The sequence below is a fragment of the Stigmatopora nigra genome, chromosome 19 (genome assembly GCF_051989575.1).
Source record: "Stigmatopora nigra isolate UIUO_SnigA chromosome 19, RoL_Snig_1.1, whole genome shotgun sequence".
Lineage (NCBI taxonomy): Eukaryota > Metazoa > Chordata > Actinopteri > Syngnathiformes > Syngnathidae > Stigmatopora > Stigmatopora nigra.
Genome location: NC_135526.1, coordinates 7586711 through 7598981, shown reverse-complemented (window position 1 = coordinate 7598981; position 12271 = coordinate 7586711). Strand labels below are relative to the sequence as shown.

Genomic DNA, 12271 nt, shown 5'->3' with positions numbered 1-12271 from the left:
AATGATCTTGTTTTTATTTTATTGAAAGGTCAATGATAACCAACTGTCTAAAAAATACAATTTCCCCTAAATTGCATTTTTAATTCCAATCATTAATAGGCCAACTATTTGCCACTGAACCACATTGTAGATGGATCAGGGCCTGATTTGTGATAGGGATGATAAAAATCCTTCTGTTCTCTACTGAAAATGCTGAATCAGAACACAAAGTAGGTCCAAATATGATATACAGACCCCAATCTTTTATGAATGCAAAATAGTAGGGAAAATACCATTTCAATGTTTGACTTTTGCTTCCTAGTAGATGCAAATAACAGTCCCTTCAAAAATCTCATCGTAATCGTTTTGCAATCATGAAAATGATGGAGCAGAATGAAACTCTGAGGTCTCGTAAGCAATGCATTGCGGGATTTTACGAGATGCCGATGAGGCGCTTCTCTCGGGTTGAAAGTGACTTTAGCTCGCCACTGTCCTTCCGCAGAGGCCCAAGGATTTGAGCTGAGGCTTGGCTCAATCAAGCATAACATAACACAAGTGGCCAAAAACAACGGAAAACACATTTCAGTCTCCATTGTTCCCATTCAATGATAAAAGAGCAACTTTGTGAGCCTTCGCTACTGCTGCAAATAGGAACGTGCTTTTGTCAAACCTCCTAAGCACTTGCCTATCCAATCAGGTTAGATCAAATGCCATATGAACGTTTCCAGTAAGAAACCTAGAGGCAAAAAAAATGGCAAGAACAAAGAGCTTCAATGCCAGCCTAATGAGACTAACAATAATCTTGTCAAATATATCTCAGAAATTCCTCTTTGGTTATTTAACATGCTTGAAGTGACCCTATGTGTCAGGTATATATGAAAGAATAAATGTTATCTATATCTATCTATCTATATATATCTATATATATCTATATATATCTATATATATATATCTATCTATCTATATATATCTATATATATATATCTATCTATCTATATATATCTATATATATATATATATCTATCTATATATATCTATATATATCTATATATATCTATATATATCTATATATATCTATATATCTATATATATATATATATATATATATATATATATATATATATATATATATATATATATATATATATATATATATATATATATATATATATATATATATATATATATATATATATATATATATATATATATATATATATATATATATATATATATATATATATATATATATATATATATATATATATATATATATATATATATATATATATATATATATATGCACATACATACATATCTGTATATATAGATATGGAGATGTGTGTATGTGTGTGAGTGGGTCAGTTGCTGTGTCATGTACAAAAAGATGGACGAGTCTTGTTGTCAAAACCAACTTAGCCTGTATTTAGCCTACTTTTGGAGCGGATGTGATGCAAATATTCCCTTTCCATGGAACAAGCCCTATTTTTGCCTGCCTCCGAGTGCGTAAGCAAAGCCATAACGCCCCCCTTTCCCGCCACGTCTCCTTTCTGGGAAAAAGATGTCGGAGTTAAAGCCCTTATCGCTTCCTCTTCCCTTTCCTGTCATTGACAACATGAAAAGCTAAAGGGAACATAGATCACTAAACAGGCCTATTTAAGGCAAATAGCTCTCATTCCACTGCTCCCAGATGGGCCACAACTGTTTGACTGTGGCCCTGACCATGTCACTGCTCCCATCTTTTTTTTCTTTTTTATAGCTCTGTCCCCGCTTAACTTCCTGACTCTTTTTAGGCCACATCCTAGTGCGTGTGTGACTAGAGGAGCAGCTATAACAGTCAAGAGGAATTTCTAATGCAAACTTTTTGAAGTGCTCCATTGTCTGGAGGTGAGGAAATGATACAAGCAGTACGTTACGTTTTCTCAAATAGTGGTGCCTGCTAATAAATGCCTTGCCCATAAATGGACAACTATTCTTTCCAGTTCAGACAAGAGTTAATAAAGACACATTGACGCTAATAAAACATGACTGCAAACAAAAAAAGGCAGTCTGCGAGAAGAATTTAAGTGTAGGGACTGTAGTTTGTCAATCACACTGTAGTCAAGAACGAAAAATACACCAAAAATTTGAATCATAAAATAGAATAACAACTCAAAATACTAAAACCAGCACGATACGGTTAAAACAAAACAAATTCAAATATGAAAAAGAGCAAGTTATAAGATTATAAGAGTTTAAAGTTATAAGAGTAAGTAATAAACGTAAAAATAAATAGTGATTTTAGTCCTGATTTGAATTAACTGACCTTTTGAGAACAGCACAGCTCAAATCTTTGTTCCCACAGTTCACAAACATAATAACTGACTGCCCTGCTTAATTCTTGTTCTCGGAACACACAAAAACCCACTTCCAGATGACCAGAGGTATCTGGATGCTTTACAAGAATCAAGTAAATCCAACATTTCTTTAGCTCTAGGGCCATTAACTATTATGTGGACGAGGAGTAAGAGTTATTCGTACTATGCTTATTTTATACTATTCTGTAATTAGCATAGGATTAGAATAGGGTATTATTATTGTGCAGGGGGAAAAAAGAGTGAGTCATGTAATTTTTCATTTAGAAAATTAATTTGGCACACATCAGGTTTTCTTTTCTTTTTTCGGGGGGTTGTTTTACCATTTCAAAGTTATTCAACCCAAAACATGCATCAACAACACCCACTTTTTTCAGCGATTCTGGTTGTGACATCACAACCAGAATTGCTGGTAATGTGAAGATTGCTAATAATGACAAAAGCCCTAATTTTTTTTAAAAAAGAAATCTCTGCAAAGTTTAAAAAGAAAAATCTGCGTTACGAGATCATCTGTCTGGTTGTTTTGAACTTCCGCAGAATAACTGGCGAGCCTGGATCGGCCTCGCTGGGCAGACGAGTTTAAAACAACTGCCGTTTGGTCCTTTCAAGTAGATCATCCATGCTGAACGCTACTCTATTCTTGTCGGAGAGGGACAGCTCCACATGCATGCTGATGGCGGTTCAAAGTGTTGCTGCGAGGCTGGGGACTGCAAAGCCAACATGCTTTGCTGTCACATTTAGAAAAGAAGCACTCGGGGCACGCTCTCAATGTTATTTTACGGCTCGCTGCAGCCCCCGGGGGTCGTGGGGCGCATGCGGCCTCTGACGTGGAAATTTGACCACCCCTTTCTTTTTTAGGCAGGCCTTTAGTTATTTCAAACTTTGTATTGCAGCCAGTTCTCCCATCCTTCAAAGTCAGTGTGTGTAATTTGACTAAAAATGAATGCCACAAAGTCCTTACTCAAATAAAATAGAAATCTCTCTATATGACATGGCGGCGCAAGCCTCGCTAACTTGATTATTTAAAAAAAAAAAAAAAATATATATATATATATATATATATATATATATATATATATATATATATATATATATATATATATATATATATATATATATATATATATATATATATATATATATATATATATATATATATATATATATATATATATATATATATATATATATATATATATATATATATATATATATATATATATATATATATATATATATATATATATATATATATTGTCTGGGCAATTGGGTGTTTACACGGAGTTGATATTACTAGAAAAAAAATGTAAAATAATGTCTGATTCTTTAGAAAAGTTTTCCAATACAGTGCGGTCTTTCTTATGAAAAGAATTATGCCAATATTTTAGTTATTGAGCATAGCACTGGCACCTCAAAAATCTAAATTACAAAAAGCTTCTTGTTAATGTTTTTGGCTTGTAAATTGTTTTGTGTGGTTGAAGGAGCAATTCACCTCTTGGAGGGAAGGACTTGCCTTATTTTTTTTATTCATTTATATTATTTTTATAATGTTACTCATGCTTTAGTGAAAATATATCTGCTTTAGTTTAGTGCGTGAAAGATTTGTTTGCCAAGGCCCAAGAAAAGACTAGCAGTGTGGTTGCAGATGGTGGTGAAGAGCCCACATTACAAGTGTGTATTCCTCACTTCTGGGAAGATGGATGCAAGTGCATAAATGGCTGAGGTTTGTTTGAGTATTTGTGGCATGTGGCTGCTTAACTTCCAACTTTCACAATTTTTCACCTTCAACCTATGAATACATTCAGTTTATTTGGTGACTGTGGGACTGTTTAGTGTTTAACGCTAGTATGTTTTTTGGAGTGGCTCATGATCATTCAATGCGAGTCCACCCAATTTAAATAGACACTAATTCCTATTTAATTTTTATTGATATTGTTTTGCAATAGTTTTCATGATATATTTCTATCCCAATCATGTGTCAGAAAAGTACATGAACACTTGCCACACATGCACGCGTGCACGCACACAGCCTGCCAAGGCCAAGATGGCCAAGGCTTTAAGTGTACAGTTACTCATATCCCCAGGAAACGGAGGTATGACATCACCTTATCATCTCCTGTGGGTCCGGGGAGTGGGGATGAGGGGGTGAGAGCAGGTGGGGGTTTGAGTAAGGGATGACAGTCTGGAGAGCATAAGAAAAGAAAAATAGATAAAGCCAAGGAAAAGATAGCAGGCCAAAAAAGGGGGAGCGAGGAACAGATGACATCATAGGCGAGCCATGTTGACTTCCTGTGACAAATACACACACTCTCACACACACAAACACAGACACACACCGTCAAGCTGGTGCTGTCAGTCACATAACAACACACACTTGCTTTGGCGTGCATTAAAAACAGACCTTCACTGCGGTGGGCGTTTTAATCCAGTTAGGCCTGCCCTCTAAAAGGAGGTCAGGTTGAGGAAATAAACGCTGTGCTGGTTTTTATTACTCACACATGACTGACACAAACTTGTTATCAGGATTGACAGTACACTCACATCTCCACTAATTCATATCCTAGCCTTAATGATGAGGAAATCAAATGATATATTTGTTCAAGGAAGAGTATTTCTTGTACCATGTTTTGTAAAAATAAGTTATACTTGGTGTCATAAGATCTTAGTCATAATATGACTACTTGTGGTGATTATGAATGAATCTATAATGCACACCAAAAGTATCATTCAATAAATGATGTCACTTTTGATGCAAAACTGACACTGTTTCATAAGTTCCACAAAATACAACTATACATAGCACTGCATGGAAATTCAACTTAATATAAATAAATTCCAGATTGAACTCAAATCATCTTACCTTGGACTTCAGTTTTACATAATATAGTTGTCACAGTCATAATAATCATATTAAAACAAGATAAGTCCATACTAACAATAGCCTCACAAAAATCTATACTTAACGCTTTGTCGACAATAGAAATGCCAAAAATAACTACGATTTACGTCATTGGTCGGTGGATATAGAAGTCCAAATGTGAGTTCACAGGAAAACTTATCAGCCGCCATGAATTGCGTACAATTACTGCTTACAGAAGAAACAATGGGAGGAAATAATACATGTCTGAGTGTTGAGTCATTCACAATCTTATCCGACTGCTTGGGAACAACACAGCATGATTACTTGTAGTTTCAACAAGGTGAATACAAGTTTATTCAAATATTGGAAAACATGACTCCAAGGATGCAGCCATTGAAATATGGAATTAAAAAAAAGTTTCCTTCAACAGTCCATCTGAGGATATTTGCTCATAATTACTAATAATCACATGAATTTTCTCTCTCAATCTCTCAATCTCTCTCTCAATCCCCCCCCCCCCCCCACACACACACACACAACACCAGGTAGACCAAATGTCTGAGGAGGAAGTGACACGTAAAAAGGCAAATACACGCTATTTCACATAGCAATGAAGCTGTGAAAGGAAGCCTGCTAAAATTCCCACACAACACAAGTGTTGGTACATTAAAAAATATGCATCTAATAAGTCTCACAGTGCAAGTCACTGAATGCCATAAAGGAACAGAATAGCAGCTACATTTCCACAAAAGAAAAACAATAAGGTTCACATCATGATTATTTGGTGTATGCTGGGAAAACAATATTAATAGCTTAGAGGGAGCTTACCAAGAAACACAAAAATGTTACTAATGCTATATATATCCACACTATACAATATATATAACAAGGTTGTATTCACATCCAAGGTGAACCAGCAACAAATGTGAACCCTTTCAGAGGGAGACCTAATCATATTTTCCAACGGAGTTATTGACTGAGACGTGTCATCCGTTCGGCACCACAATGTGGCATTGAGCTATAAATGGATCCCCCGCTCTATTTATAGCATCAGTGGATTGTACGGAGGGCGGAAGGCACTGTCACTCGACACCGACAAGGTTCTGACCTTCCCCTCTCTCCCTCTCTCTATGGCCTTCACATGCTTCCTAATAGGGGTTACCCTCAAAAGTGCTTGCGTCACACAATGCCATACCTTCCCACGACGGTTCCGTCCCGAGTAAACGGCACAAGAAATAGCTCACGGGAAAAGGATATTCAGTGGAAGTGTGTGTGTGGGGGGGGGGGGGGGGGACTCACAGACATTGGGTATGCATTTATCTTTGTGTCTATGTGAGAGGGAGAGTCAGTGCATTACTAAATATAGCCTTGTTTCCCTGGTAACACCTGAGGCTCACACTAATAGTGTTAGTACATCATCCCCAAAGGCATTTTTGTCCAAATGAAAACCTTCATGTGAATGAATATGACATATTACATCCTACCTCAACTCTTGGCTTGTCAACATGCACATGGAGTTGACATCTGATCTTGGAATAGTTGAAAATGAGCAATCAGCTGACAGAACAAGGTGTGATGTCTTTTTCGTCATATCCACGAGTTTCCACATTGAAGCATTCTTTGCACTAGAGAAAGGTGAAACAAAAAGTTTACTACTTAGTGCCAAAATCGGTCATTTCCCCGTAAATATATACATATGACATCCTTTCCTGCAAATTCCTACAGAGGAGAAATTAAATGTTTGGTTTATCTGCAAAATTACCATGAGAAATTGTTGTTGTTGCATGTTCTGAACTTGATTCCATGAAAAATGACCATATTTCACTTGTCTGAATCTCAACTTTTTAGTGTTTATGCTTTTAAGCACTGAAGCAGACTTCCACCATCTATTATGACCGGTCAGTATGTACATCTTGAGGAGGTGTGGCTGTTTTGGATAACAGCTAAAGGGCTATTGTACAAAATGACATGACCATCAAAGGCTGGTTTTATGACTGCGACCTTCAAAAGAACAGTTTGATGTGTTCAAAGCATACAAACGCACCACAGGAGACAGAGCAACGTTGCCTGCGAATGGAAAGTTCAGTGCAAAGACAGCCAGAGATGACGCCCGAGAAAAAAAAAGCCTTCAAACAGCAATTGATATCTCCCATCAAAGAGCCAAATCTAACCTGAATTACCTTGTGTCATTCTCACAGCACCAACAGATTAATCTCCATACTTCCCTATCTTTAGGATGTAACTACTACATTAATTTGGTTTGCTAAAATAATTAAAAAAAATCACATTTTACAGAGGGATAAAAATAACATTTCTGGTTATACATAAAGCATTATAATTAAATAAATTGAACTTAAGACAAGTAAAATATAATAGATTTCACAAAATGTCCAGATATAAACTGCAGATTATCAAAATTTGATGTGATTAATATTAGATATGAAATGATTGCTCCTAATTTTACATTGATAGAAAAGCTGAATATCCACAAGCCATCATCCCTAAAACTATATTCAATTTGGTTCTTAATAAATAACTAAATATTATACTTTATGTGAGAGTATTAAAGTAATTCAATTCAACGATTGCCAAACCACAGGTATTGATGCTAACCAATAGAATGCCAATATATTTTGTAACTGCACATTAGAATTGCTGTTAGTAAAAGTAAAGTAGATTGTTTGATTCACAATCTAAAAAAACTGTAAAAAAATAATGTCACTCACAAGCGACCTGAGAATTATACAGTTATGTTTTTATAATCGCAGATTATATTAAATTTCTCACCATTTGTATTTAAAGAGCTGTAGCCTGAAACTAGACAAATAAGGAAGTAGTGGATATTTGGTCCATTTGTTATGAGTGTGTAAAGTGAGTATGGTGTTAATTAGAGAAGGTGGCAGTTGCGTGGGTGGTGTAGGTGTGTGGTGTTGGAGGTGGCAACCTTCCCCACACCTCACTCACTAATCCCCCTCATAACAAAGGCCTGTTTCTCTGCTCTGTTGGACATTGAAACCGCTTGACCCAAAAAAAAAAAAAAACGGCTGTTTTCAATGTCCCTATTCCTGTTTTTTCTTTTCTTTTCTTTTTTAAATGTTTCTTGGTTCTGACTTGAGCTGGCCGGTGTGTGAAGAAGGTTTGAGCCCTGCCGAGAAAGAAGCAAAAAGAGGCCACAAAGGTGCTGTTTTGTCCAGCGGGAACAAGGGAGCTATTACACAAGACACGAGGAGAGGAAGGAAGGAAGGAAGGCAGGAAGGGAGGAAGGGCGCTTGAGGAAGGAGGAGGAGGAGGAGGAGGAGAAGGCCCAGTAGGGGATTAGTTGGCTGGCCAGCTGCTCCCTCAGGGACTAAACATAAGAGAGACTTTTATTCTGACAGGAAGACTTGACTCTCGAGAATCTGTAAAGAACAAGAGGCTGGATATGAAAAGAATAACATTTAAGGGGGAAATCTACAGTATCCCCAAGAAAATAAACACAAGCCTCAAATAGACACTTCCATTACTCCACCAACTGAATAAACAAGTAATATATGTAATTACCTCAGTTCACAGTCACCGTTGTTTGCACTCACTAGTATAGTACAAAGTGTATACATACAAGTAAGAAAAAATTCAGGACTAAATGGGCCAAAAAAAGATGTATTTTGAAGCGACTATTAGACACTACTTTAAGATAAAAAAAATCTGTGCAATGTTGAAAATGATATATTAGTCAGTATAATATTTCCACATGTATTGTGTCAAGATAGTAAGGACAGACAGAACATTTGGACTTTAGGGAACACTTGAGATGCTAAAGACTCCCTAGATGCGCTCTTTTCTTTGCATTCTGGCGCCCAGTGAGAATTACAAAAATATCAGTTTCCAGCCATCGTCCCACATGCCGAATGTCTTTTATGAACTCAGTTCAGCAGAAAAACATGCAGTCTCTGGTCAAAATATTAGCTGTACATCATAGCAAAATCCAACATGAAACTGTTACAATGCTCACTAACATACAAGGACGAGTGTCTTTACATTCATTAATTCACTTCAACTGGAAGTAGCATTAAGCATTCTTTTTTGGACAACATTATGTTACAAATGAATATTCCTATGACACCCAAAGCTGCAAGGACGTGTATAAGTGGCGGCAGACAGCCCACAGCCGCTGTAGCGCTTCCCTAGAAGACAATAATGATATCTCCATTGATACACACGAGTATGTCATTCTGACAGAGCTCGCATGGCGCCTAAAAGCGTCGTGGAGGAATTCTCCAGTTCTTTCCTTCCTGCCTTCCGTCCCCGTTTACCTCTCTTTTTCTCCATATGGAAGCCATTTGTCTGGAGGAGGTCTGTCAGACATAAATAATAGCTTATGAAAAAATACAAGAAGAACGGGTCCCCCTCAGCCTCGTGGGGGGAGAGTACAGTTCTTCCTGAGGGAAAGGGGGGAGTTCCCAAGAGGCTCCGTGTCCTTCACTGGACAAAGTCAGATGGACTGGGGAGAAGAGGTGAATGGTAAAAGGTTATAAAGCCAATACATGCTGCATTATTTTGCTTTCCCTCATGCAAAACCCAGAGAAGGCGCAATATAGAGTACTGTGAATAAGTAGTTTTCTTTTAGTCTGTGACCAAGCTTGTAACTGATTTTTTTTCTTCCAGTCTTTGCATTAAACAATTTATGGAAGCTGGATGGTTTGGTACTGTAAAAGAAAAAAAAAGCTGCGCCAAATCATTCTTTGGAAAAACGTTACCATCACTTATTTGTGTCCCAGACATTGACAGCCCTGTTTTGGCTGTTGAACGAAAGACCGGATTAGGGAGGCAAGAAGAGTCTTTGGAGAAATGAGACAGTAAAAGGAAGTACAGAGAAGGACGAGTGTGAGGCTAAAAAGAAGCAAATTGAAAAGCCGTCTTCTGAAGTTTGTGTGCGCGCTGATTTTCATCTGAAACCAATTAGTTCCAAACAAGACTTTTTAAAAACATCCTCGCTGGTCCATCCATTCATGTGTCAAACACTGCACATCTCTGCATGCTCCCGTGTGCACCGCATGCGAGTTTGTGTGTGCGTGTGCAGGCATCGTGATTAACATTCGCCCCAATTCGCTGAGGGACACGCATTCTAAGCCCTTCCTTCCTGCTCCGAGTGGAATTCTCATTAGCTGATAACTACTTTTCAAGAGACCGCTGCATTCCACTGCTGGATACCAGGGGCCTCGCTCGCAGGACCCCACAAAACACACACACACACACACACACACACATATACACTCCGGCATCAGAGCGCTGACAGGCAGCGATACAAATGGATTCAAATACACTTTGCGAAACTCCTAAAATGTGATTTGAAACGTTTTTTTCCCCAATGACTTTAGGGACTTTCACAGTCCTAGTGTGTACCACCAAGCAGAACTAAAGGGTTTTGGTAAACTGGCCCCCCAAAGTTCTAAAAGATGTCAAATGACATATGGTATAAAGTTTCGATTAACTCACTGGTTGCCGTTGACCACGATAGAAATACAATTAGGACTGTGGAAATGGATCGGCCATCTTTCACCAGAGAGTTGCATTTAGCCATGCTATCCATCCATTGCTGGAGTTCTAGATGACCTCATTTGGTGAGCTCGAGTTGAGACCTACTGACTTTGGGCAGGTGAGGTTTACAGCTAATCAGAGGGCACATGTAGAAAAGATCTGGACAAATGCTCATTATACTGTTGAAAAGGTCAAGTATAGAAAGGTAATGGAGGTGTCACCATAGAGACAACGATGACTGGTCCTTATGGCTGACCATATTTGTTTAGGAATAGGAAGAAAGCATTGCTCCGACTTGGGTTAAGCGTTCATTTAATTCAAGATTTATGGCTTATTTTAAACTGTCATTTCTCATGACAGAGCGGCCAGGTGGACAAGTGGTTAGCACGTTGGCCTCATGGTCAACGGCCCTTTGGGAGGATGACCAGTTCAGAAAATGAATGAAAAAATTTCTCATGACAATCACAATGGAGATGCAAAACCTATTCAGTAGGAAAATGTTATGTAACTGAATATGACATGTAATTGAGTACTTACGGCAAAATTTTGAGGCGCCCTATAGTGGTAGAGGATGTATATACTTTACATTATCCAAACATTTTGCACCCCGCTACATGTGCCCCTTATGGCTAACCTTTAATCTCTTAGGGACGGGGCACTCTACATAGCAAAACATATCTCAGAAAAACAAAAGGGTTATGACACTTGAGTTTCTTTGTAATGTTCAGCACACCTCATTGACTTTCCTTGATGTTGAGTTTTGCAATGGAGTTGGCTTAGACCTCAAGGCTCAAAAACATTGTTGAGGGTTAGGGGGACATCTAGCAATATGAAAAAATGTCAAGGCTGACATGTGGGGGAAAGAACACACAGCAAGTGAAAGTGAGCTGAGACCTGGATGCACGCATCCCTGGTGTCCATGTGCAAAAAGGTGTCGTGTGAGAGATTAGTCAATGAATGAGCATCTGGGTCATATTCTTCTTCCTGTGCATGTGTCAAGTCACCTCTGGGCCGCACCATCTGCCTTTGCACTCTCATTCATTTGCCTCCCTCCACAAGCTCTAATTCTCCAACAGGCCTTAATGGTGCTTCTGTGAGCACATGGAAATATGAATATTTTTACTCATAATACAAAAATCAGTGCTCTTTTGTCATTAAAAGACTGATGAAGGTCAATCTGCTGCAATATTACAAAAAGAAACCACATGACTCTTTAATGGACTCCCAAAGAATACCATCCGGAAACACTTAGTGTGAATTAAAAGTGTGGATTTTATTGACCATAACTGTCATGTCATCAGATGATAATTTTATGGTGAGAACAAGTATGAGTAGGAGGAATCTTGCCCAGAAACAAGAATGGAAAATTCAATATGGTATTTTACTCGCAGGACTCGGGAAAGTTGCTTTTAATTCACTGCCTGGTATTGCTAGCTATAGACAAAATGAGTTGGAATGGCATGAAACATTCACAAAGGCGTATTGCGCTGGTAGCTGCCGTCAGTTTGATTAGTAACAGAGTTGAAATTGCGTCCAAGGTTTGTCTCGCGGTGTAATGGGC

At 37.9% G+C, this 12271-nt stretch overlaps 1 long non-coding RNA gene across 1 annotated transcript in view; it reads right to left on the bottom strand.

Annotated features, from left to right (window-relative positions):
* The window catches only part of LOC144212709 (uncharacterized), a 47761-nt gene that overhangs the window by 5080 nt on the left and 30410 nt on the right, over window positions 1-12271 (bottom strand). Inside the window, exon 2 of the long non-coding RNA XR_013329803.1 lies at window positions 6678-6818. This is a non-coding gene — a long non-coding RNA (uncharacterized LOC144212709). The remainder of the gene's footprint in view (window positions 1-6677; window positions 6819-12271) is intronic.